This window comes from Rattus rattus, chromosome X, assembly GCF_011064425.1.
Source record: "Rattus rattus isolate New Zealand chromosome X, Rrattus_CSIRO_v1, whole genome shotgun sequence".
NCBI lineage: Eukaryota > Metazoa > Chordata > Mammalia > Rodentia > Muridae > Rattus > Rattus rattus.
This window is the reverse complement of record NC_046172.1, coordinates 65,195,311-65,218,686: the sequence shown is the minus strand read 5'-3', so window position 1 is coordinate 65,218,686 and position 23,376 is coordinate 65,195,311.

The following is a 23,376-nucleotide window of genomic DNA, read 5'->3' as shown; positions in this document are numbered from 1 at the left end:
TAAAACACCTTTGTGTTTTGAAAGTGTCTCTGGATGTAGCTCAGCCTGTCCTCAAGCTTCTGATTGTCTGGCTTCCTCCTCCAATGTTCTGGGATTACCAGCATGGTCCGCTGTGCCAGGATTAAGTACATGTTAATCATATGAGAAAATAACAAGTAATGTAGAGTAAAAAAAATGGAGGATGGAAAATAGTGTATGCATCGTGACTCCAAGACTATAATTGAGATACATATACATACAAAAGGCTGTTTCGTGCTATACAACAAAGCATCCTCAAACTTAGTGACCTAAAACACCAGCAATCACTTATGACTCTCAGCACTCTCAGGGCTGTCACATGGTTCTTCCTTGAGCTTGCACACAGTTGGAGCCACACAATGGCTTCCTTATCCACATGTCTGGCAGTTGATGCTGCTTGCTCGCGAAGAACTTGGCTGGAACAGTTAGCTGGAATGCTTACATGTGGCCTCTCCATGTGGCCTGGGGTTCCTTATAGCTGGGTTCCAAGAACAAGTGTCCCAAGCCAGGTGGAAGCAGTGCTGCTTTTATGACCTAGTGCTGGGAGTCACGCTGTGTCACCTTTCCCCACATCCTCTCGTTGGACACAGTTGTAAACACCAGCTCATACCTGTTCCGGGAGCTAGGAATGGGACCTGCCTCTGGACATGTGGGTAAATAGCAAAGAATTTGTAAAGTTTTTTTAAATTTAATTTTATTTTTACTTATTCACTTTACATCCCACTTGGTACCCCCTCTTAGTCACCCCTCCCATAATCCTTCCCCCATGCTTCTGCCCTTCTCCTCTGAGTGAGTGGGGGCCCCCTGGGTATCCCCTTACCCTGGCATTTTAAGTCTCTGTGAGGATAGGCACTTCCTCTCCCACTGGGGCCACTCAAGGCAGCCCAGCTAGAAGAACACATCCTATACACTAGCAACAGCTTTTGAGATAGCCCATGTTCCAGTTGTTCAGGACCCACATGAAGGCCAAGCTGCTCATCTGCTACATATATGGAGAAAGGCTTAGGGCCATCCTGTGGATGTTCTTTGGTTGGTGGTTCAGACTCTGAGAGTCCCAAGGGTCCATGTTAGAGGACTCTGTTGGTCTTCCTGTGGACTTCCTATCCACTTGGAGACCACAATCCTTCCAGTGGAGCAATAGAGACACCATTTTATCCTGTCTACAAGAAATGCAGAGAAGGGGGATGGAGCAGAGACTGAGGGAATGGCCAACTAATAAGCCAGCCCAACTTGAGGCCCATCCCATGGGCAAGCACCAATCCCTGACAATATTAATGATGCTCTGTTATGTTTGCAGACAGGAGCATGCTGTCCTCTGAGAGGCTCCACCCAGCAGCTGACTCAGACAGATACAGAGACCCACAGCCAAACAGTGGATGGAGCTTGGGGACTCTTATGGAAGAATAGAAGTAAAGTTGTTTTTAAAACTACCACACATGTTGAAATGTTTTCAGTTAGTGGGAAGATTAAGGTTTCAAATTAATTTTTCTTTTTGGACTTGTCCAAATTATGTACAGAAAACATATACGGCTTTTAAACAAAAGAAGAAAATGTAACCAAGTGCAGTGTAGACAAAAGTACTAGACAGAATTTAAAGCCCCGAAGTTTAGTTCCAAGTAAGTCATTGTGAACCTGGGCGAGCTTCTTTCTTTTTCAGGGATTCTTTTTGTCCTGACTTTTACGATCAAAGGTTTAGACTATGGTATCTCAAGGCTTCTTTAGCCTCTGACGTTTTGAGGATGTGCTTCCTTTTATGACACCACTTTGCTTCTGCCTTAGTTCCCATTTTCCTCCTTAGGGCTCCACACTGAAGCTGGGAACTTAATTTCAGTGAGCTTCTCGTTTCCATTGCTGTGTCTGCCCTGTAGATCCACAGCTCACGGTGAGTTCAAGTTCCCACCAGTTCTCTGTCCAGTACTCAGGCTGTTGGAAATAAAATGATCACAGTTATGAAGTTTAGAGCCAACACAAATTTATGGTTTCCTGTTCTCAGCTAGGTCATCAAATGGGCAGCCCAGCAACCCATCTGTATGTCCCTAGGCAGCTCATTCTTGGATTTCTTAATTTCTTCCCTCCCTTTCTCTTTCTTTCTTGTCCTCCCCTTCCCCCATTTCAAGACAAGTTCTTACTATGTTGCTTGTCTGATCTTGAACTCATGATCCTTCTGCCTTACCCCTCACAGTAGATGGGATTATAGGCACAGACAATCATGCCAATCTACTTCTTGAATTTCTCTTCCTCTTTATATTGAGAGAGTCTCATTACATACACTCTCAAAGCTGGAATTGCAGGCATATGCCACCGTGCTTGCACCCTGCTTTTCCTCTGAATTTCTCTACTGTCACCACCCATTTAATCTATTAGGCTTTCTCTATTATTTATTTCTCTTATTATTTTCACCATCTCTTGACTGTCTCTGATTTAACTGAAAACCTGACAATAGATATAGCATCTCTTTCCTACTTTCCTCTTTTAGTACAATCAAACTCAATTTTTGTCTGGATGTATTATTTTCTCAGTTCCTTCTATCCCAGTGGAACAAGGATGGTCTTTCCTGTTTAGAGTATACCACAACCCAGGCTTTGGATTCCTCTTTCTCTTTTTCCTCAGACATTGTGTTTTCAAACAGAGTCTCACTATATATCCCTGTGTGGTCTGGAACTTACTATGTAGAGCAGGCTGTCCTCCAACTCACAGAGATCCACCCAATTCTGCCTCCTAAATGCTGGGATGAAAGGCATAGGTCACTATGCCCAGCAAATCCGCAGAGAATTTTATGGTCAAATACTATTACATCCATCTAATAATGGACACTTACTGTTTAGGCTCTGCTTCCTCGCCAGTAGCAGCATGATTACAACCAGTGGATGCTGGGAGCAGAAGCCAGGCAGGATGGCCAGTGGTGAGCTCAGTGAAAATAGACTCACTGATAACAGTGAGAGCTCATTTAATGGGAGTGGGGAGTGAAGAATGAAACAAAGGCTATTTAAGTCTTTATGGGATTAATTAGGGGCTATGGAGGGGTGAGTACACATCATTGGCTGGGTGCAGGATGCTGGGGATGCCTCATTTGCATATTCCAGGTGCTGCTGGACATGACCTTATAAGGGGAGAGGAAGTTTAATCTGGCTACTGGGCTACTTGAGCTCCTCCTGTGGGGCAAAGTGGGCACACAGGGCTAAATGTGCTGGGACATACAGGCCCAACAGGTGTGGTTGTGATCGTACTCCTGACTATCTCAGGGTGAGTTTTCTGATGTTTGGACCCTGCTCGCCCCACTTGTGCTCCAGACCTGCTCCACACTCTTTCCCCTCAGCTCCACAGATACCAGGTTGATTCCACCTTTAGATGATAAGTCTTACATTCCCACCACCGTCCGTGAGACTTCCGATTGCTCTACTTTTAAATTTTAAATAAAATCACTTTGTTGTAACTAAGTCACCAATGAAAACATTGTCATTGAGGAATCCATTCCAGCACTTGGCCAGCCTCAAACTCTTCATATGAACTTCTTCTTTATGGCTAGACTGGACATTCGGAAGCCATGGAGTTTCACTTAGGCTTTTATAACCTCATTATCAGTCATGTTATTTATATATATTTTTGATGATTCTTGCTATGTCAATATCTAGAAAGTTGAATTCATTTATTCACCATGAACAAAGAGTCAAACTTATGAAGGAGTTCACACCAGAAAAAGTATCTGTAACCTTTCTTGACTTGTCTTCTTTTGCCTACATTCTTCCCTCATCATCTGATAATACCCTTTTGCTATACTAAACTCACACTTACACTTGTTTACATGCACAGGTATACATTACAGGTTAGGATCAACATAGGAGGGAGAAGAGGACTTTTCTTCCCGTGTTTGGGTACTAATATTTTACTTTCCAAGTCCACCTATTTTCCTGCAGATTTCATGATTTCATTTTTCTTTACGGCCAAATAGTACTCCATTTTGTATTTGTTCCAAATTTTTATTATCCATTCATCTGTTGATGCGCACCTAAGCTAGTTAGATTTTCTTGCCGTCAGAAAGGCTGGGTGGTCATGGTGCCTCAGGAGAGGCAGGGGAATCACTGACTTCCCCGTCAGTCTGTTCTGCAGAGTGAGTTTCAGGTCAGCAAGATCAGCACAGAGAAATCCTGTCTTAGAAACAACAACTACAACAGCAACAAATAAACAGAGCAATAATTATGTATCAGTCAATCAATATATCATCTCTGTCTGTCTGTCTGTCTACCTCTTGCTGGACCCAAAGTTTGAAGATTCAGTTAGTCCACCTAGCCAGCATGCCCTGAGGACTCAATGTCTCTGCCTCCCAAACACTAGGATTTCAGGCAGGCAGGCATACAGGCATGCAGGGAGTCAGTTATGAACTCTAGACTTTTTTTTTTAATGTGAGCTCTGGAGATCCAAACTCTGTTCCTCTCACTTTTATGGTAAGTACTTTATCTACTGAGTCATCTTCCTGGCCCACATAAGGACATTTTCATTTGAGTATATAAAGTACTCTGACCATGTTCCTCACTGTCTTAGGGTTTTACTGCAGTGAACAGGCACTATGACCAAGACAACTCTTATAAGAACAACATTTAATTGGGGCTGGCTTACAGGTTCAGAGGTTCAGTCCATTATCATCAAGGCAGGAGCATGGCAGCATCCAGGCAGGCATGGTGCAGGAGGACCTGAGAGTTCTACATCTTCATCTGAAGGCTGCTAGCAGAACACTGACTTCCAGACAGCTAGGATGAGTCTTAAAGCTCACATCCACAGTGACACACCTACTCCAACAGGGCCACACTTTCTAATAGCACCACTCCTGGGGCCAAGGATATTCAATCCATGACATTCACCGTACCTCCTCCTCCACCCCCTCAATTCCTTCCCATTAGTTTCCTAAGCAGTTTCATTCCGTGTCTATGTCATATGTACATTGATCTACATTTCATTTCTCTTATGACACATCATAAGAGACATATGTCACATCATGTTGGGCATCTTCTCATGTGTTTTATTTTTTATTTAAGAACCCTTTTGGAGAAATGCATAGCAGATACTTTGTCTATTTTAAAATTAGGCCATTTTTATTACATTTAAAATGATTTTTTTCAAAATTGGATAATTTTGTTATACAGGTAAGGAAACTCTTTATGAATCTCAGAACTTTTAATACTTATCAAATGCATAATTTGAAAATGTTCTTCCTGTTGTGAAAACTGTCTTTTCATTTTCATGGTAATACAAATATAATATATAAAACTTTTCTTATTTTATAAATCTTTTTTTCTTCTGTTTTGTTTTGATACAAAGTTTCTTTGTATTGCTCTGGTTGTTCTGGTACTCTCTCTGTAGACCAGATTGGCTTTGAATCTAGAGATCTACCTGCCTTTGCCTCCCAAGTACTGGGATTAAAGACATACACCACCACTGCCCAGCACTTCTCTTGCTTTAAAGTGGATTCTCACTGTGTTTTCCCACTTAGTTATTCATTTTGACCCCTCTGCCTCAGCCTCCTGAATATCATGAATTATAGCTGTATACTATAGCACCCAGCTTTACCCAAGCTCTTCATTTCAAAGAAGTATTTACTTACTTACTTACTTTTGCTTGTATTTTTTTTCTCAAATCAAAGAATCCATGGTCAAATCCAAGACAGTGATTATTTGCCCTTGTTTTCTTCTAAGAGTTTATGACTTTAACTTTGATATTTAGGTTGTTGACACAAAGTGAGTGTACTTGTATGATTGATTGAAGTTGCAGTCCATTTTCCTTTATTTACATCAGAAATCAAACTTTATCAGCACCATTTTTCCTGCTCCAATGGGCTAAGCACCCTTATTAATAATTAATCGACCAGATGTAAACAAATTCACTTTTGAGCTCTCGAGGTTAACGCATTGGTTTATAGTCAGGGTTTCTGAAAGCTTTTGCACTCGTGATACTTTCTGCTCAATAAATTTGTAATGACCACAGGTATATATGTATTTAAGGTAGATATAGAAATCAAACATTTACTGATCATAAATCATAAATTTCTTTAAAGAAACTTTTTGATACACATACAAATAATTCCACTCTTAAGACAATAGGGATTTTATGTATTATTAAAATTGAGATGGTTGTGGTTGCTTATCTGTACATAAAGAATGAGATATCTGCTGAATGTTTGACACTGTACGTTGCTGTAGTTGATTAATCCACTCAACTCTCCCTGGTGGCAGTGTGAGTGCCTCGATACCCACACCAATGCTCTGGATTCTCAAATGAAAGACGCACGCACACACACACACACACACACACACACACACACACACATACACACACACAGACACACACAGTGTTATATTTAATATGCCTTTATCAGCTCAATGACTGCCACTCCCAAACTTCCACATTGTTAATGCTTACCCTCTGATACTCCTGAGTTATTATTTACTAAATCTATATTCCATCTTTGCTACCCTAGATGCAATTGTGGGGGGCTCTGGGGCCACTCTTCCCCAGCTCTTACATGATTGTATGCTCTTCTGCAGTTCTCAAGCATGATCCTTCTGTTTCCCCCGCACGGCTGTACCAAACCTTCTTCTTCCCTTGGTTCCCTTGCCCAGGGAAATTTAAAGTCCCGCTTCTGTCTCCCTGTCTAGCCATTGGCTGCCAACAACTTTATTTACCAATTGGAACCAACATGGGGGCAGGGAGCCACATTGTCTTACATGCAGATGTGCGGATTCCTCTGTAATTTGGGGGGACCGAATTAACATAGGTAGCATTAGACCCACTTCACAACAATTGTAGGGCAACAGAGCAGAAAACTGTGTGTCTACAATAAAGGCACTGCTTTTACTGATTTATTGTATCATAACATACAATAAATAGTCTTGGCTCTGAGAGGAGGTGTTTCAGAACTCATTTGCTGGTTTCACGGGGTATGATATTATGTGCAGAATCAGGGCTGCAGTAAAGTTGTGTATTACAGCATGGGTGAGCACTGCCAGAAACACCTTAGATTGACTATTTGACTTCATGTTAACATTTGGTGCTGCGCTCAGCAAAGTTTCACTCTTGCCATTCTTTTTTGTTTTGTTCCTCATCTTGTTGTTTGATGCAAGTCACCGTTTACTAAGCTGTGGGTCTGTAAGTCTTCTTTAATGCTATTCCCAAACTCTCTGCATTACTGCAGCTTATGGTAGGTTTTGAAATCAGGACTAGTGTTAGCTCTGTAAAGGTTTCATAAAATTCAGCAGTGAACCCATTCAATCCTGGACTTTCGTTTGTCCACAGACTTTTTCTATTTCAGTCTCATTGCTTGTTATTTGTCTGCTTTGGTTGTTACTATCCTCTTGGTCTAGTTTTGGTGGGTTACATTGAGTCTAGAATGGTACCCATTTTATTGGAACATAAGTTTTCATCATATAACCCAATGATCCTCTCAATTTTATTAGTTTCTGTTGTAAAAATCACCTTTGTCACTTTAATTTTTATAATTTGAACCTTTCCAAGTTTTTTAGTTAGTTGGCTCAAGAGTTTTCCATTCTTGTTGATATTTTCAAAGGGCCAACTCTTCATTCCAATGACCCTTTGAATTACTCATTTTAATTTCCATTTCATTAACTTATGCCCTTATCTTTATTGGTTGTTTCCTTCTATTTGTTTTGCATTTGCCATGTTTTCCTAAGACTTTAAGGTGTATTGTTAGGTTAAATTTTGTTAGGTTAAATTTAATTTAAGCACTTACAATAATATTGTCTCCCCTGTCACAATTGCTTTCACCGGTGAGAGGTCCTTGGAAGCTGGGCTTCCATTTTCACTTGATTCTAGGAAAGTTTGCATTTGCCCACTGATTTGTTCAATGACCTACAAATCATTCAAAGTTAGTTTTCATAAACTGGGTGTGGTAGAAGCAGGCAGATCCATGTGAGTTTGAGGCCAGTCTGGTCTACATGGCAAGTTCCAGGCCAGCCAAGGCTGCATACTGAGAGCCTGTCTCAAACAAACAACAAACAAAAACTAAAAAGTATTTTTCTCCATATGCCGCCATCTTTTTTTTTTTTTTGGTTTCTTTTGCAATTGAGTTCTAGTTTTATTCCATCATGATCTGATAAGAAACAAGACAAAAATTTCAATTTAAAGATATTCATCAAGATAATCTAGAGCCCAAAATGTAATCTATTTTGAAGGAAATTTCATGGCCTGAGATAAAGAATATGTGTTTCATGGCAAGTGGAAGGAATATTCTGTAGTTGTCTTTTAAGTCCATTTGATCTATGGTATAGTTTAACTCTGAGGTTGCTTTGTGGATTTTGTTTGTTTGTTTGGATGAAATCTGTTGATGAAAGTGGATATTACAGTCACTCAGTGGTTCTATCTAAACCCTGTTTGCCTCTTTTAGTATTTGATGAAGTTGGGTGAATTAAACATCAATGCTCTATTCTTTGCTATTTTTATATATCTTTGATGGATTCTTCCCTCACTAATATATAGTGACCTTGTCCCTTCTGACATATTTTGGGTAGAATTTTGAACTGTCAGGTATATCTACTCAAGTTTACTTTCAGGTTCTAATCCCTTACAACATCCTTTTACATCCTTTTATGTTCAGGCTGTATATGTCAACGCTGGTGAGGTGAATTTATTGCAGTCAGCAGACACTTAAATATTGATTTATAGTCCATTTAGCCAATATGTATCTTCCAATTGAGGAGTTAAGATCATTTAATTTTAGGACTGTTAGTGAAATGCGGGCACTAATTTCTCCCCTCTTCATATTAACATTTTGCTTGTTTGAGTTAATCATTTTTTGATTCTTTCCAAGTTTTCATTTTATTCTATTATTTTATTGAGATTTATTTTTCCACAAATTCTCATGCTTGGGTATATCTTTTTTCCTCTATCGTCTATGGGTATATGGCGTTGTAAAATTGTCTTCTGCTTGCTTGTTTTGTGATCATGGATTGCTTTACTTTATGCTTAACATGGAAAGTCTAAAGAACAAGTTTTCTAGTTGGTGTCATCTTGTTTCAGGACTTGTAATATATCATTATTTGTTTTTTTGCCTGCAGGCAAGCTTTGCTGTCATAATAATGGTTTTGCCTTCTAAGTTATTGTGAACTTCCTTCTTGCAGTATATGTGTTCTCTTTCAGTAGATGTATGTATGCACGTATGTATGATGTATGCATGTATGTATGTATGTATGTATGTATGTATGTATGTATGTATGTATGTATCTATCTATCTATCTATCTATCTATCTATCTATCTATCAGTTTATGGAGACAGAGTTTTCTGTGTAACAGCTGTCCTGGAACTCCCTCTGTAGACCAGACTTACCCTAAACTCACAGAGATCCACCTGCCTCTGCCTCCTAAGTGCTGGGATTAAAGGCATGCTGCACCATGCCCAACGCTCAGCTTTTAGTACTATTGTTTGTTCTGCATTCTCAGCATTTTAACTATACTGTGAGATGGAGAGTTTCTTTTCTCAACATATTTATGGGGTGTTATATTTTTTTTAGTGCCCAGAGATTAAATCCTGGGTGCCATAAACAGTCCAGTGCTGTATGACTGTTCTCCACCTCCAGGCCTTATTTAGTGTTCTAAATGCCTCCTTTACTTCTTTCCCTAGATTTGAGGAGTCTTTGGATAGAATTTTATTGAGTGGGTTTTAGTCTACATTTTCACTGGCTCTTGTACATCATCGTTCTGTGGATTTGCTCTGTTGTGCCTCAGAGCTTTTGAATGTTTTAGCCATGACTCTTATTTTTTAAAGATTGCTATTTCTATGTAATACTTCTTTAATATTGGCTTCAATTTCTGATATCTTCTTCTATTTTACTTGGTCTGGTCTATAGATGAGGCTGTTCATCGAGTTTTTATTTGATTTATTGATCTCCTCAATTATAAGGATTCTGTTTGCATTCCCTCCCTTAAATTTTATCTTTGATGATTTGTTTATATCTTGAATTGTGTTTTCATTCATCTGTTTATTTGTCCATTCTTTGAGGTTATTAATATTTAGAATTAAATGTTTAAATTGTTTGTGCAACAGTCCTACCATTTTGATTGCTTTTGAATTTAATTTTTGAAGAGTTTAACCTTTTGGAAAAGTCACATTGCCTTGCTTTAAAATATTTCTTGTGTTTCTCCTATTCTAGTTTGCTTTCTGTTGTGGCGATAAACGCAGTGACCAAAGGCAACCTGGGGAGGAAACGATTGGTTTCATTGAAGGAAGCAAAGGCAGGAACTCTAGGCCAGAATTGAAGCAGAAACTGGAGGAATGCTGTTTACTGGCTTGCTTCTCTGGTATTCCCTACAGTGAGCTGAGTCCTTCTATGTCAATTTGTAATGAAGGAAATGCCTCACAGGCCATGGTGATGGAGGCACTTCTTTACGTGAGACTCCCTCACTCCAAGTGTGTCAAGTTGACAGCCCAGATTCACCATCATAGTTACATTGCCCTGAATTAAAAAACAAACAAACTAACAAACAAACTAACATTTCTTGTGCTTTCCCATAGAGATTTGTGTATCTGTTGGCATAGGCCTCTCTTAATGGTTTTATCTGTCTGTCTTTCTGTTTCTTTCTCTTTCTCTGTGTTTTTCCTGCCGTGTGTGTGTGTGTGTGTGTGTGTGTGTGTGTGTTGTATCTGTCTATCTGTCTTGTCAATACGCTTCTCTTGATGTTATAGTCCTAAAACTCAGAAGACAGCAAAGAAAAGAACAGCTAAACAAAGTGAGGTATTTAAATACAGAAACAGCAACTCTACGAGCAGTAGGGATGGAAGAGAAAGCTGGTGCAATGTCACAAACCAGGAATTTAAAGTTAATAGTTAGACGCATTAACAATAAAGCATTAAGAGAGGGAACCGGGGAAGGGAAAAAGAGAAACAAGACACAATGGAGGAAAATTGAATGAGATGGTAAAAACTGCAGAGACAGAAACAAAACAAGAGGGCAAACACAGTCACTCATAGTCCATCCTTGCTGAGGACTGCTGAGTGGGAGTGCTGTAGTTTTTTTTCCGGGCCTCTCATCTTGAAGTTCAGTAGGTGTGTGGTGGGTGTTATGAGGCCCTTTCTTTCTCAGGTCCTGACAGGTAGAACCAGAAAGGGCTGTATAGGGGCTGGCCCTGCCCTTCCTTGCTTGCCAGGGCATGCAAGCTAAGACAATGTCCTCTGCTGGCTTAACTCGCTCCATTAGTCTCTGTACACAGGTCCAGCAATTTTGAAAGTGCAAGAGTTGCCCTCATACCACCTTCCCCCGCCCCCATTGTCCAGGTCTGTGGACTCTCCAATTGTCTATGTGTTCACGCGAGAAGGGCTCTGCCACTGCAAGTGTGGGTGGCTGTGAGAAATGCTCCTCAGTGGCCCACCTTCCTTAAATGTTCCTGTGGCTCTGAGAATAGGGGCAAGGATCAAGACAAAGCAATCATGCTGGGGCGGGGAGGGCGGGGCAGGGCAGGGGCTGGGCAGGGGAGGCAGTGGTACTGGGCGATCCTGCCTGCCCCAGCTGTGCTGGTTACACTCATACAGCTGGTCTAAAATCTCGTTAGAGGTTAGACTATGGTTCCCAAAGGAAAATGAGCCTTCCCCCATCCCCGCGGTAGTGGGGTTGTGTCCATGAATCTATGTTCAAATCATAGCCAATTTCCTGCCCTTACCCCCCCCCCCCCCGTGGTCAGTCACTTAACTAGTGGAGTAGAGAGGGCTTCTGGGAATATCAAGGGCTTTTGATCCTGCCCAGTTGTAAGATATGGTGCCTGAATTGATCTTAAGATAGTTCATTGCCACAGCACCAATGTGCAAGCTAGGAAGTTCATGGAACCGCTGTGAGTCTGGCTATGTGGATCACAGATCTGTTCAAACTTCATTTTCTTCAGAGTGCCAAATTCTGTCCTTGGGATACTCGCTGAGGTTAACCACCTCTCTTCCACTCAGGGCTCTGTTGGGGTTCTTCATGTTCCTTCTATCCTTGTTGCTGCACTCAGGGTTTCCTGGTGTTACCCTGCTTGTTTCTTTTACAAATCTAAGGGCTGCTGTTTCCGGATTTCACCGGATCTCCATGTCTATTGTTTACTGTTGCTGTCATGCATGGTTTCCCTCACTCCACCTCTACCTGCAGCCTGATACTTGTTTTGTTCTTTTAGTCTCAGGGAGATTCAGGATTGTGCTGGGTGTCTCAAACTTCCCTCTCTATTATTTTCTAAGTCTTTTGATTTTATCTAGCCCATCTAATTTGTTAACATGTTTACTCATATTATTTTTCTTATACTACTTTATATGGGGATTGAGCTGCATGGCTTCAACTGCATGTCTGATTTTAGTTATGACCGGCCTCCCTCCCTCCTTCCCTCCCTCCCTCCCTCCCTCCCTGCCTGCCTGCCTGCCTGCCTGCCTGCCTTCTTTCTTTCTTTCTTTCTTTCTTTCTTTCTTTCTTTCTTTCTTTCTTTCTTTCTTTCTTTCTTTCTTTCTTTCTCTTCAGTTCAGTTAGAGATTGAGCTAATTTCTAGGCTTTTCTAAAAAAACGACTTTTGGTTTCCTTTGCAAAACTGTTCATGCATTCCTTTGTTCTAGCATCTATCATTTCCTTCCTCTTGCTCGGTGTAGATTTGGTGTGTTTTTCTTATTTCTCAATGCCTAAAGTTGGGTTAGATACTTGTTACCTAGTTTATTTTTTGAGATTTTAAGTGTATTTTACATGTATGTGTAATTTGCCCAAAAGTATCTATGTGTATCATGTGTTTGCCTGGTGCCTACCTGGGTATGTCAGAAATGGGCATCAGATCGTCCTGGAATCATGGATGGTTGTGAGCCTTCTTGTGGGTACTGGGAACTGAGTCTGCATTCTCTGCAGGAACAGCAAGTACTCTTGACTGCTGAGCCATCTCTCCAACCTCTCATTTGTCCATTCCTTCTTTTGTTTTTTCTCCTTTCTTTTCTGTTCCTTTCCTTCCTTCCTTCTTTCCTTCCTTTTCTTTTTTCATTCTTTTGCAAAAGATTGAATTCACAGCCTTGTGCATGCTAAGTATATGTTTCAGTATTGATATTCATCATAAGCCTCTTTATTTCCCCCTCTGTGTGGGTATGGGCTTACATGCTTCAGGTAACTTTGGAGGCTAGAAGTGGGTGTTGCATTTCTTTTTTTTTTTTTTCTTTTTTTCCGGAGCTGGGGACAGAACCCAGGGCCTTGTGCTTGCTAAGCAAGTGCTCTACCACTGAGCTAAATCCCCAACCCCGGGTGTTGCATTTCTTAGAGCTGGAGTTATAGGCATCTGTGAGCCAATGTGTATGTGCTGGGAACAACACTTGTGTCTTCTGCAAGAGCACTGTGCTTTTAACTGCTGAGCCATCTCTCCTACCTGCTTATCCTTAAATTTTGGCAATCATTATTACATAATTTTCATGGATCACTGCCTTTCACTATATCTCATAAGTTTTGGTATGGTCTTCTATTTTTAATTTTTGTATAAATGTTATCAAATATTTTTTCTTTGTTGTTTAAAGACATTTTACTTAATTTTGAAAATTCAGTTTTTTTTATCAATTTTAGTTTTATTTAATTGTGGACAAAGAGACATGCCATAAAATTTCAATCTTTTTGAAATTTATTGAGATGTGTTTTATGGTCTAACATCTGGTCTATCCTGAACGTTCCAAGTACACTTGAGAAGAAGATGCGTTGTGCTCTTATTGGGTGGAGTGCTCTATATATGTCTGTTAGCTGGGTTGGTGTGCGATGGTTAATTTTATGAGTCAAATTGACTGGGCTAAGGGAAGCTCACATAGCTAGTAAAACATTTCTGAGTACGTCGGTGATAGTATTTCTGGAAGGGCTCAGCATTTGATTCAGTACACTGAGTAAAAACATTCCACTCTCACCAATGTGGGTGGGCATTATCTAATCCATTAAAGACCCAAATAGAACAAAAAGTTGTAAGAAGGGTCAATTTCCTCTGTGTTTTGAGCTGATGAGACTCAAATTCTCCTGAGCTCACATATTGGAGTGCTTGGTTTTTCAATCTCAGACTAAGCCTTGGAGTGGGAGAAACACTACTGGCCATCGTTACTTATTCAGGCCTTTAGACTGATGCAGAGTCATGGTCTCAGATTTCCTGCTTCTACAGCTCAAAAATGTCACATTATGGAGTTTTATGGCCTCTACGATCACTTAAGCCAATTCCCATGGAGAGCCTCTATCCCTGTCTCTATAGCTTTATAGTTCTGTTCTTATGTTAGTTCTTTACTCCTTTTGTTTTGTTGAGATGGATTTTAAATCCTATTATTTTTTATTATTTGAGTCTATTTTAAATAAATCCTTTTAATATATCTTGAGATGCTGTTCAGGTTTCATAAATACCTTATAATTGTTATATTTCCCAACCCATGCAGTAGCCTCTGCTTCCCTTTCAAAGGTTTTTGTTTTGATTTATCTCACCAACAATGCTGGAAAGTTGACTGTCATTTACAGCATGTTCTTAACCCAGGGGAATCCCTTTGCACACACAACTTTGTGTGTGTGTGTGTGTGTGTGTGTGTGTTTTGGGTATGGAGTCACCCAAGACTGTCATAAAACACAGATATTTACATTATGATCAATAACCTAGCAAAAATTATAGTTTTCACTTTGGTTTCCATTGTGCCTGAAACTGACTGTAAAGCACAGCCTCCATACCCAAATTCTGCTGGGAGAAAGCTGATCTTCCAGGAGTGCTAACATACTTGAGAGCACAAGTAAGATCACCACTTCTGCTCAAAAACCTTGCCCCAGGGGGACCTGCCCAGAGCATACAGGACACAGGAACATAGGAGCAGACTGGATCAGGATACTTCCAATTTCCATCTGCACCCAGAGCTGACCCTGTGCCACAGCTCTCTGTACCCAAATCCTGCCCAGAGAGGCCTGGACTCCTGAGAGTGTTGACATACCTGAGAGCAGAGGTCAGACCACCACTTCTGCTCAAATACTTGGCCCCAGAGGGAAGTGCACAGAAACCTCAGGACACAGGAACTAAGGAACAGCTGGGGACAGGATCCTTGAGGTTTCTGTCTGCACCACGGAGTTGACACTGTGCTACAGCTCTCCATACCCAAATTCTACCCAGAGAGAGTTAGTTTCTTAGGAGTGCTGACATACAGGCTTACAGGAGGGATAAGCAATAGTCAGAGACAGCAAGACAAGATAACACCAGAGAAAATCAGATGGTAAGAGGCAAGCCCAAGAACCTAAGCAACAGAAACCAAGGCTATGAGACACCATCAGAATCCAGTTCTTCCCAAAGCAAGTCCTGGATACCCCAACACACCAGAAAAGCAAGATTCTGATTTAAAATCATATCTCATGATGATGATAGAGGCCTTTAAGAATGACACAAATAACTTCCTTAAAGAAATACAGGAGAACACAGGTAAACAGGGAGAAACCCTTAAAGAAGAATCACAGAAATCCCTTAAAGAATTACAGGAAAATACAACCAAACAGGTGGAGGAATTGAACAAAAACCATCCAGGATCTAAAATGGAATTAGAACAATAATAAATCACAAAGGAGACAACTCTGAGATAGAAAAACTAGAGGTCGATCTAGAGTCATAGATGCAAGCATCACCAACAGAATAAAAGAGAAGAAAGACTCTCAGAGGCAGAAGATACCATAGAAAACATTGACACAATAGTCAAAGAAAATGTAAAATGCAAAAGCTCCTAACCCAAAACATCCAGGAAATCCAGGACACAATGAGAAGATCAAACCTAAGGAGAGTAGGTATAGAAGAGAGTGAAGATATCTAAATTAAAGAACCAGTAATTTTTTTTCAACAAAATTATAGAAGAAAACTCCTAACACAAAGAAGGAGATGCCCATCGATATACATGAAGCCTACAGAACTCCAAATAGATTGGATCAGAAAAAAACTTCCTTCCATCACATAATAAACAAAACATCAAATGCATAAAACAAAGAAAGAATATTAAAAGCAGTAAGGGGAAAAGGGCAAGTAAAATATAAAGAAAACCTATCAGAATTACACAAGACTCCTCAACAGGGACTATGAAAGCTAGAAGATCCTGGAAAGATGTCATATAGACCCAAGAGAACATAAATGCCAGCCCAGGCTGCTATAACCAGCAAAACTCTCAATTAACATAGATGGAGAAACCAAGATATTCCATGACAAAACCAAATTTATGCAATATCTTTCTACAAATCCAGCCCTACAAAGGATAATAGGTAGAAAACTCCAACACAAGGAGGGAAAGTACACCATAGAAAATGCAAGAAAGTAGTCTTGCAAAAAAAAAAACCCAAAAGAAGAGAGCCACACAAACACAATTCCACCTCTAACAACAAAAATAATAGGAAGCAACGATCACTTTTCCTTAATATCTCTTAACATCAATGGACTCAATTCCTCAATAAAAAGACAAAGACTAACAGACCTGATACGTAAACAAGACTCAGAATTTAGCTTCATACAGGAAGCACACCTTACGGACAAAGACCTCAGAGTAAAAGGCTGGGATTTTTTTTCCAAGCAAATGGAAGAAAGAAGATGGAGTAGTCATTCTAATATTGAATAAAATTGATTTTCAACCAAATGTTATCAAAAAGGATAAGGAAAGACACTTCATACCCATCAAAGGAAAAATCTGTCAAGATGAACTCTCGATTCTGAATATCTATGCTCCAAATGCAAGGGCACCTACATTCATAAAAGAAACCTTACTAAAGCTCAATGTACACATTGCATCTCACACAATAATAGTAGGAGATTTCAACACCCCACTCTCATCAATAGACAGATCATGGAAACAGAAATTAAACAGAGACACTCACAGAAGTTATGAACAAAATGGATTTAACAGAATCTATAGAACATTTCTTCCTAAAACAAAAAAAAAAATACCTTCTTCTCAGCACCTCATGGTATCTTCTCCAAAACTGATCATATGATCGGTCACAAAACAGGCCTCAGGAGATACAAGAAGGTAGAAAGAATCCCATGCATCCTATCAGATCATCATGGACTAAGGCTTTCAATAACAACAAAAACAACAGAACGCCTACAGACACATGGAAGCTGAACAGACCTCTACTCAATGATAACTTAGTCAAGGAAGAAATAAAGAAAGAAATTAAAGACTTTTTAGAATTTAATGAAAATGAAGACACAACCTATCCAAACTTATGGGACATAAGAAAAGCAGTGCTAAGAGGAAAACTCATCCCTCTGAGTGCCTCCAAAAAGAAACTGGAGAGAGCATACACTAGGAGTTTGACAGCACACCTAAAAGCTCTAGAACAAAAATAAGCAAATACGCCCAAAAGGAGTAGATGGTAGGAAATAATCAAACTCAGGGCTGCAATCAACCAAGTAGAAACAAAAAGAACTATACAAAGAATCAACAAAACCAGGAGCTGGTTCTTTGAGAAAATCAACAAGATAGATAAACCTTTAACCAGACTAACCAGAGGGCACAGAGATCGTATCCAAATTAACAAAATCAGAAATGAAAAGGGAGATATAACAACAGAAACTGAGGAAATCCAAAAAATCATCAGATCCTATTACAAAAGGCTATATATACTTAGCAAAACTGGAAAAATCTGGATGAAATGGACAATTTTCTAGACAGACACCAGGTATCAAAGTTAAATCAGGATCAGATAAATAATCTAAACAGTCCCATAACCCTTAACAAAATTGAAACAGTCATTAAAAGTCTCCCAACCAAAAAAGCCCAGGACCAGATGGGTTTAGTGCAGAATTTTATCAGAACTTCAAAGAAGACCTAATACCAATATTCTTCAAAATATTCCAAAAACAGAAAGAGAAGGAAAACTACCCTGTAGGTTGATGTCATTATGCAGGTCGAGGCAGACAAGATAAAATGAGGCCTTTCATTGGAAGAGAAGGAAGAGAGGTGGAAACAGAGGTTTTAGAAGGGAAAGAGAAGGGGAGAGAGGAGGCTGGAGTAAGGAACTAGGAGCTGAGAGAACATGGCAGCAGATGTTAAGATTCTTCTCTGTGCATAGTTACAGGATTTTATGACTATTTTTAAGGGATGGGTGTGTATAAGATTTTGTGCGATCTAGATGGGCAAATTGTATCTTATCAGTTGAATCAGAAGTATTGTGTGGTGTGTCTTTTCTTGTGGCTACTTAGTTGAGCACACCAGGCAACCATGAAATTGGGATGTGTATGTCTGGTGTGGTAACAACCACCCTGGGTGGAGAGTTTGCCACAGGCTTAGAGAGTAACCTTCGGCAGTGTGAGATGAGATAGTACTGTGAGTGAAGGCAGGGTGACATGGCTCATGGACCACCCAGGTCAGAGGGAACCCTCAAGAGAAACTGGGGAACTGCAAACACAGGAACCAGTTGTGCGTCATTTTTATTTTTTACTGCAACACTACCCAATTTGTTCTATGAAGCCACAATTACACCAAACTACACAGAGACCCAACAGAAAAAGAGAACTCAGACCAATTTCCCTAATGAATATTGATGCAAAACACTCAATAAATTTGATGTGTACGGAATTCAAGTACACATCAAAAGGATCATCCAACATGATCAAGTAGGCTTTATTCCAGGGATGCAGGGATGGTTCAATATATGGAAATCCATCAAGGTAATCCACTATATAAACAAACTCCATAAAAAAAATCCCACATGATCATCTCATTAGATGCTGAGAAAGCATTTGACAAAATTCAATATCCCTTCATGATAAAAGTCTTGGAAACATCAAGAATTCAAGGCCCATACCTAAACACAGTAAAAGCAATATACGGCAAAAAAAGTAGCCAACATGAATCTAAATGGAGAGAAACTTGAAGCAATCCCACTAAAATTAGGGACTAGACAAGGCTGCCCACTCTCTCTCTACTTATTCAATATAGTACTCGAAGTTGTAGTTAGAGCAATCAGACAACAAAAGGAGGTCAAAGGATACAAATTGGAAAGGAAGACCTCAAAATATCACTTTTTGCAGATGATATGATAGTATACTTAAGTGACCCCCAAAATTCCACCAGAGAACTTCTACAGATGATAAAAGACTTCAGCAAAGTGACTGGTTATAAAATTAACTCAAACAAGTCAGTAGCCTTCTTCTACTCAAAGGATAAACAGGCTGAGACAGAAATTAGAGAAATGATGCCCTTTCAATAGTCATGAATAATATAAAATATCTTGGGGTGACTCTAACAAAACAAGTGAAAGATCTGTATGACAGGAATTTCAAGTCTCTGAAGAAAGAAATCGTAGAAGACCTCAGAAGATGGAAAGATCTCCATGCTCATGGACTGCCAAGAATAATATAGTAAATATGGCCATCTTGTTGAAAGTAATCTACAGATTCAATGCAATCCCCATAAAATTCCAACTCAATTCTTCAAAGAGTTAGAAAGAGCAATTTGCAAATTCCAGGATAGTGAAAACTCTTCTCAATAACAAAAGAATTTCTGGGGGAATCACCATCCCTAACCTCAAGCAGTATTACAGAGTAATAGTGATAAAATCTGCATGGTATTGGTACAGAGACAGGCAGGTAGATCAATGAAATGGAATTGAAGACCCAGAAATAAACTCATACAACAATGGTCATTTGATCTTTAACAAATGAGTTAAAACCATCCAGTGGAAAAATGACAGCATTTTCAACAAATGGTGATAGTTCAACTGGCAGTCAGCAAGTAAAGGAATCCAAATCAATCAATCCATTCTTATTGCCTTTTACAAAGCTGAAGTCCAAGTTGATCAAGGACCTCCACATAAAACCAGATACACTGACACTAATAGAAGAGAAAGTAGGGAAGAGCCTTGAACACATGGGCACTGGGGAAAATTTTCTGAGCAGAACACCAATGGCTTATGCTCTAAGAACAAGAATCGACCTATGGGACCTCATAAAACTGCAAAGCTTCTGTAAGGCAAAGGACACTGTCAATAGGACGAAAAGGTAACCAACAGATTGAGAAAAGATTTTTACCAATCCAATATCTGATAGAGGGCTAACATTCAATATATACAAAGAACTCAAGAAGTTAGACACCAGAAAACCAATTAGCCTTATTAAAAATGGGGAATAGGGTTAAAAAGAGGATTCTCAACTGAGGAATATCAAGTGGCTGAGAAGCACCTAAAGAAATGCTCAACATCCTTAGTTATCAGGGAAATGCAAATCAAAACAACCCTGAGATTCCACCTTACACCAGTCACAATGGCTAAGATCAAAAATGCAAGTGACAACAGTTGCTGGTGAGGGAGTGGAGAGAGAAGAACACTCCTCCATTGTTGGTGAGATTACAAGTTGGTACAACCATTCTGGAAATCAGTCTGGAGGTTCCTCAAAAAGTTGGACATTGCACTACCTGAGGATCCAGCTATACCTCTTGTGGGCATATACCCAAATGAGACTCCAACATACAACAAAGACACATGCTCCACTGCATTCATAGCAGCCTTAGTCATAATAGCCAGAAGCTGGGAAAAACCCAGATGCCCTTCAATAGAGGAATGGATACAGAAAATGTGGTACATCTATACAATGGAGTACTACTCAGCTATCAGAAACAATGACTTCATTGACTTCATGAAATTCATCAGCAAATGGATAGAACTAGACAATATCATCCCGAATGAAGTAACCTAGTCACAAAAGAACACATATAATATGTACTCACTGAGAAGCAGATATTAGGCAAAGAGCTTGGAATACTCATGATACAACACAGGGACCACATGAAGCTCAAAGGAAGGAAGACCAAAGAGTGGGTGCTTCAGTTCTACTTAGAAGGGAGAACAAAATAATCAAGGGAAGTAGAGCGTGGGAGGGACCTGGGAGGAAGAAAGGAAAGGGAGGGGAAAAAGAGGGTCAAGGTCAGATGTGGAAGGTATGGGTGCAAATTGAAGAGATACACAGAGGGTTAGGAAATTCAGCAGAGGTGTGTCACAATGGGGCATAGCAACCAGAATGTGCCAGATGCCAGGCAAGCAAGAGCCTTCCAGCATCCCACAGGGATGACATTAGTTGAAGTACCTCATAAAGGGGAGAGAGAACCTATGAAGACCATATCTAGAAATTAGGCATGGCCCGGCAGTTGAGGACTGGGGCCACCCACCCATCTCCAAAACTTTAACTCAGAATTGCTCCTGTCTAAAGGAAATACAAGGATAAAGAGTAGATCAGTGACTGAAGGAAAGGCCATCCAGAGACTGCCCCACCTGGGGATCCATTCCACATGCAAACACCAAACCCAGACACTATTGCTGATGCCAAGCAGTGCTTGCAGACAGGAGCCTGATCCAGCTGTCTCCCGAGCTGCTCTGAGATTTATCTCCTTACCAATACAGATGTGGATGCAGGAAGTCAACCGTCTGCCTGATCACAGCGACCCCAATGGAGGAGTCAGGGGAGAGACTGAAGGCACTGAAAGGGCCTTATCTGGCATTAATGGGAGGGGAGGCCCTTGATCCTGTGAAGGCTTGATTTCCCAGTGTAGAGGAATGCTTGGCTGTTGACATGGGAGTGGGTGTGTGGGTGGCGGAGCACCCTCATAGAAGCAAGGTAAGGAGGGATAGGATAGAGGGTTTGCAGGGGGGATAGTGGGAAAGAGGATAACATTTGAAATGTAAATAAAATATCCAATTAAAAACAACAAAACTATTATGTGCCTTATATTTCTACATTATTCTATCTGCTCTTATAGAAATATTATTGGTAAATAAATTTTATATATACAAAATTATAGTTATGAAATGTCAATGAAAATCATTTGGTGGTTGGGGGTCACCAGAGCAGGAGGAACATTATGGAAGGGTTATAGCAGCAGGAAGGTTGAGAAGCACTTGTTTACAGGGAGACACCTCCCTCCCATCTTTTCGCTTTCATTCTATTTGTGGTTTTTGCTGGTAAAACAAGTCTCTGCACTCTGCATATACTTTATTATGGTTTTGCTTGATTGTATGATACTAGAGAGTGAAACCATCGCCTCATACCCATTAGCTATGTACTCTACCACTAAGTGCATCACTGCCCTGAGTCATTAAAAAACAAAATTCCATGTTCTTATGTCTGCTTTTTTCTTTGAATATTTGTTTCCTTTTTAGAAGATAAGATTTGGGTGTGTGTGTGTGTGTGTGTGTGTGTGTGTGTGTGTGTGTGTGTACAACTTTTAGGAGTGTGTTCTTTCTTGCCATGTGGGTTCTTGCAATTGAGCTCAGATCATGAGGCTTGGGTGGCAAGGTCCATTGCCTACAGAGCTATCTCTCTGGCCCAGGTTGCCCATTTGTTGACATTCTCAGGTTGTTCATGTGTAACATTTCTTCCTGCCCCTGTCTCTGAAGTGCTGGGAGGGCAGGTGTATGCCACTATACCCAGGTCAATCTCTTCATTTCCTTTAGTTTTCTGTTCTTCTTAGCTTTGAGTATATTCATGACAGTTGTTTATTCTTCTCTAGTATGTCTGATGTCATACTTCATCAGGAATATTGACACTTTACATTGCACTGCCTTTTCCATTACTGAATGTTATAGTAATATGCTTTTATACTGATGCTACCAAACTGTGTGTATGAAGATGATCCCTTGTCATGTTTGTTCAGTGAAGCCTGTGCTCCCTAGTTCATATCACACTAATGTTTTGACAGAAATCTGCCTCAAATGCCAGAAGCCAGTAAGAAACAAAGCATTTCTGTTTGTAGATGGGCTCAGTGCTCTGGCCATCCACCGACACTCCTCCAGCTTTCACTCAGCACTGGCATCAGGCTGGATTAAACTTGGGGAACTTCTCAGGTATTTCCTGAACATGCATCTTGCCCTGTGATTTCACTTGATTTTCTAGATTTCCCTGGATGTAAGGATACTTTTGAATGTCTCCATTTCCCAAAGTTACTTTTTCCAGATTGTGTTCATGGGTCTAGGTGGTCTATTCTGTTTCAATGGCAATCTTTCACACTATTATTGGAAAGCTCTTTGACCTGCAGTTTGTTTTAAAGCAGGTTCCATTGACCAGGTGGCAAGTTAGGCAAAATAGCAGTGACCATCTTCTGTCAGTACTCAGACAGGCCCCAGACAACTTAGCACACATACTCAATAATCTACCCAAAAGTCTGCACTCTTTCCTCCGGAATCAGGGCCCAGAGTCCTTCACCAGGCACACAGACTGTTGACTCTCTAGAACGGAGATCATCAATGTGTCAGGTCTTGATTGAGACAAAAGCAATAAACGAAACAACACTCTCCTACTGATTTGAAATTCTCCTTTTATGATCAAGTATCTGTTTAGTTGTTGTAAATGTTTGACTACCTTCCTGAATTTTTACATATTTTGACAGTCTGGCTTGGTTTTTGATGTTTC